General features: G+C 53.2%; 1 non-coding gene across 1 annotated transcript in view; it reads right to left on the minus strand.

Annotated features, from left to right (window-relative positions):
• The window catches only part of LOC124732243, a 1,909-nt gene extending 253 nt beyond the window's left edge, over nt 1-1,656 (minus strand). The window contains exon 1 of the ribosomal RNA XR_007008630.1: nt 1-1,656. This exon is cut by the window's left edge and continues 253 nt beyond it. This is a non-coding gene — a ribosomal RNA (small subunit ribosomal RNA).
• Between the last annotated feature and the right edge of the window lie 3,344 nt (nt 1,657-5,000).

Genomic DNA, 5,000 nt, shown 5'->3' on the forward strand with positions numbered 1-5,000 from the left:
GCCCCAATCCCTAGCACGAAGGAGGTTCAGCGGGTTACCCCGACCTTTCGGCCTAGGAAGACACGCTGATTCCTTCAGTGTAGCGCGCGTGCGGCCCAGAACATCTAAGGGCATCACAGACCTGTTATTGCTCAATCTCGTGCGGCTAGAAGCCGCCTGTCCCTCTAAGAAGAAAAGTAATCGCTGACAGCACGAAGGATGTCACGCGACTAGTTAGCAGGCTAGAGTCTCGTTCGTTATCGGAATTAACCAGACAAATCGCTCCACCAACTAAGAACGGCCATGCACCACCACCCACCGAATCAAGAAAGAGCTATCAATCTGTCAATCCTTCCGGTGTCCGGGCCTGGTGAGGTTTCCCGTGTTGAGTCAAATTAAGCCGCAGGCTCCACTCCTGGTGGTGCCCTTCCGTCAATTCCTTTAAGTTTCAGCTTTGCAACCATACTTCCCCCGGAACCCAAAAGCTTTGGTTTCCCGGAGGCTGCCCGCCGAGTCATCGGAGGAACTGCGGCGGATCGCTGGCTGGCATCGTTTATGGTTAGAACTAGGGCGGTATCTGATCGCCTTCGAACCTCTAACTTTCGTTCTTGATTAATGAAAACATACTTGGCAAATGCTTTCGCTTCTGTTCGTCTTGCGACGATCCAAGAATTTCACCTCTAACGTCGCAATACGAATGCCCCCGCCTGTCCCTATTAATCATTACCTCGGGTTCCGAAAACCAACAAAATAGAACCGAGGTCCTATTCCATTATTCCATGCACACAGTATTCAGGCGGGCTTGCCTGCTTTAAGCACTCTAATTTGTTCAAAGTAAACGTGCCGGCCCACCGAGACACTCAATAAAGAGCACCCTGGTAGGATTTCAACGGGGTCCGCCTCGGGACGCACGAGCACGCACGGGGCGGTCGCACGCCTTCGGCTCGCCCCACCGGCAGGACGTCCCACGATACATGCCAGTTAAACACCGACGGGCGGTGAACCAACAGCGTGGGACACAAATCCAACTACGAGCTTTTTAACCGCAACAACTTTAATATACGCTATTGGAGCTGGAATTACCGCGGCTGCTGGCACCAGACTTGCCCTCCAATAGATACTCGTTAAAGGATTTAAAGTGTACTCATTCCGATTACGGGGCCTCGGATGAGTCCCGTATCGTTATTTTTCGTCACTACCTCCCCGTGCCGGGAGTGGGTAATTTGCGCGCCTGCTGCCTTCCTTGGATGTGGTAGCCGTTTCTCAGGCTCCCTCTCCGGAATCGAACCCTGATTCCCCGTTACCCGTTACAACCATGGTAGGCGCAGAACCTACCATCGACAGTTGATAAGGCAGACATTTGAAAGATGCGTCGCCGGTACGAGGACCGTGCGATCAGCCCAAAGTTATTCAGAGTCACCAAGGCAAACGGACCGGACGAGCCGACCGATTGGTTTTGATCTAATAAAAGCGTCCCTTCCATCTCTGGTCGGGACTCTGTTTGCATGTATTAGCTCTAGAATTACCACAGTTATCCAAGTAACGTGGGTACGATCTAAGGAACCATAACTGATTTAATGAGCCATTCGCGGTTTCACCTTAATGCGGCTTGTACTGAGACATGCATGGCTTAATCTTTGAGACAAGCATATGACTACTGGCAGGATCAACCAGGGAGCTGCGTCAACTAGAGCTGAGCAGCCGGCCGCCCGGGAGTGTGTCCCGGGGGCCCGCGCGAACACGCAAGCGTCCGCTCAATCATTCTGCAAACAGGAGGAGGCTGAGCTCCCCTGCACAATACACCTCGAAACCCTCTCAGGTCCCGGCGGCGCGCAGCGCCGTCCCAAGTACTTGGTCGGGTTCGAGAGAGGCGCAATCGCCCGGAGTTAGGCGAGTAGACGCTTTCGGTGCGACCACCCGTGCTCCCAACTGAGCTTGCCGCTGCCGACAGAGGCCCGGGAGCGTGCTGTCGTGGCATTGCCGGCGGGAGACAACACGCGCCACCTACGGTGACCGGCAGCTCCAACGCCAGCGCCACAGAAGGACAAAAGCCCCACTTGGGTGCCGAAGCGAACTCTCCCAGCACAGCGCACGCGCCAACACATCCGCACAGCTGCGATACAAACCACCAGCGAGAACCGCTGGGGCGACCGAGCAGCAGACGGCGTCGCGGCGCCGAGCGCCGGGCGGCAGCGCATCCTCAACGCACACAGTCCTCAATCGGACCAGCACACTGAAGATGTCCACCGCGCTTCGCACCGGGCCCGCGAGGACCTACTTTGGCCGCACGGCGCCGCGCGCAGGGTGCGCCGGCGCGCAGCTGCGACGCCTGCCGCGTCCGTCGGCCGGCGCGCCTGCCACTGGCCGCCCCCACCAGCCGGCTGTAGCGCGTGCGCCCACGCACCGCGCGGCCAGCACGCCGGGAGGCGCCCCCTCACCGGCCGGGGACGGTCCCACCCAGCCACCGCCGCGTATCGCTTCACACCCAGATGCCGTTCAGTTTCGTCGGCATGGTGGGTATCGCTGGAACAACCGGTTAGTACCTCAACCTATCGTCGCCATCACCGATTCACCCCTAGCGAGAACAACCGCACCACAACAGGTTACCATTTGTTCATTTGCGTAACTTCACCAGAAAACGCAGGCGTCCATCGCCATTTGCAACTTCCACGATTATTGCATGCCTGTGTCAGGTGTCACGCCACACTACGTCTGCCCACATACACGCAACAAAATGTGCACGCCTAGACAATACGTGGAAGGTGGCCCCCGTACGTATGCGATGTCCATTGCTCGAACGACTGTCAACCGGCCTCTGTAGCATGTCGCAGATATGGAACGCGGTGCACCATGCCATCACGGTGTGTGAGGAGAGACGACTAGGTCCGAATACATCAACAGACAGCTCATGCTGATCGCCATCCACGGCGTCCGTTCCTCCCACACGTCTCTATGGCGTACCACACTGCAATCCAGCTCTCATAGGGAGACGACACGTAGCTGCGTGCACAATATTTGCACTGTATGGTCCGCCGTTTTTGGGCGCAGTCGTTGTACGGTCACACATGTGCCACGATGTATCATTCAGTACATAAGGACGAATGTGCAGTACAGATTGTGGTTTACGCGTACGACATTAGCGGACAGTTGACACAGGCCGCACCACAACGTAGCCTGAGTACGTCGCATGCGGAGGGCATTGAACATGCAAAGTTCTCACCAACCAGCTTGCGAAGGCAGGGGGCAAGGTGGGGACGTGGGGAGGGGCGGCATGTACGTCCTGCTGCCATCCACATTACAGTGTACAGCAGGAGCATGTGGAAAGTGAGCAAGACTTGCAAGGTGTTTAACATGAAGCGATACACAGGGGAGCGGGGAGTGCGAGTAGCGAACTATATTGCGAGGGTTGCGGGTGGGCAACACTACACTAATTGAACGAGTCGTATAACAATTACAGAGCAGGTTTAGGCGACAACGTGGGTTACGTTAGGCGACAACGTGGGTTAGGTTAAGGCACGACGTGGGTTAGGTTAAGGCACGACATGGGTTAGGTTAAGGCACGACATGGGTTAGGTTAAGGCACGACATGGGTTAGGTTAAGGCACGACATGGGTTAGGTTAAGGCACGACATGGGTTAGGTTAAGGCACGACATGGGTTAGGTTAAGGCACAACATGGGTTAGGTTAAGGCACAACATGGGTTAGGTTAAGGCACAACATGGGTTAGGTTAAGGCACAACATGGGTTAGGTTAAGGCACAACATGGGTTAGGTTAAGGCACAACATGGGTTAGGTTAAGGCACAACATAGGTTAGGTTAAGGCACAACATGGGTTAGGTTAAGGCACAACATGGGTTAGGTTAAGGCACAACATGGGTTAGGTTAAGGCACAACATGGGTTAGGTTAAGGCACAACATGGGTTAGGTTAAGGCACAACATGGGTTAGGTTAAGGCACAACATGGGTTAGGTTAAGGCACAACATGGGTTAGGTTAAGGCACAACATGGGTTAGGTTAAGGCACAACATGGGTTAGGTTAAGGCACAACATGGGTTAGGTTAAGGCACAACATGGGTTAGGTTAAGGCACAACATGGGTTAGGTTAAGGCACAACATGGGTTAGGTTAAGGCACAACATGGGTTAGGTTAAGGCACAACATGGGTTAGGTTAAGGCACAACATGGGTTAGGTTAAGGCACAACATGGGTTAGGTTAAGGCACAACATGGGTTAGGTTAAGGCACAACATGGGTTAGGTTAAGGCACAACATGGGTTAGGTTAAGGCACAACATGGGTTAGGTTAAGGCACAACATGGGTTAGGTTAAGGCACAACATGGGTTAGGTTAAGGCACAACATGGGTTAGGTTAAGGCACAACATGGGTTAGGTTAAGGCACAACATGGGTTAGGTTAAGGCACAACATGGGTTAGGTTAAGGCACAACATAGGTTAGGTTAAGGCACAACATAGGTTAGGTTAAGGCACAACATAGGTTAGGTTAAGGCACAACATAGGTTAGGTTAAGGCACAACATAGGTTAGGTTAAGGCACAACATAGGTTAGGTTAAGGCACAACATAGGTTAGGTTAAGGCACAACATAGGTTAGGTTAAGGCACAACATAGGTTAGGTTAAGGTACAACATAGGTTAGGTTAAGGTACAACATAGGTTAGGTTAAGGTACAACATAGGTTAGGTTAAGGTACAACATAGGTTAGGTTAGGTTAGGTTACACGTTGTTGTAAGGAAAGGTGTAGGGGGGGGCGGGGGCGGCAGGTTCGTTGATAGTGATTATAGTAAGTGAATGCTTGTGACATGATCAGATTTGTCACGTCAGGATGCACCTTTGGCTTATTAGAGGCGGCGCTCCAATTCTATGCTTGTGTCAGACCTGTGTCTTTGACTCATGTCATTGTTTGTGCGCTGTGACAGGAGGTACTATTGTGATGTTGGGTGCACCGTTGTATAGGACATGTGTGGGTGTTGGTGCCTGATCTGCGCAATGGTGGATGTCGAAAGGGT

This window comes from Schistocerca piceifrons, unplaced genomic scaffold (genome assembly GCF_021461385.2).
Source record: "Schistocerca piceifrons isolate TAMUIC-IGC-003096 unplaced genomic scaffold, iqSchPice1.1 HiC_scaffold_1331, whole genome shotgun sequence".
Lineage (NCBI taxonomy): Eukaryota > Metazoa > Arthropoda > Insecta > Orthoptera > Acrididae > Schistocerca > Schistocerca piceifrons.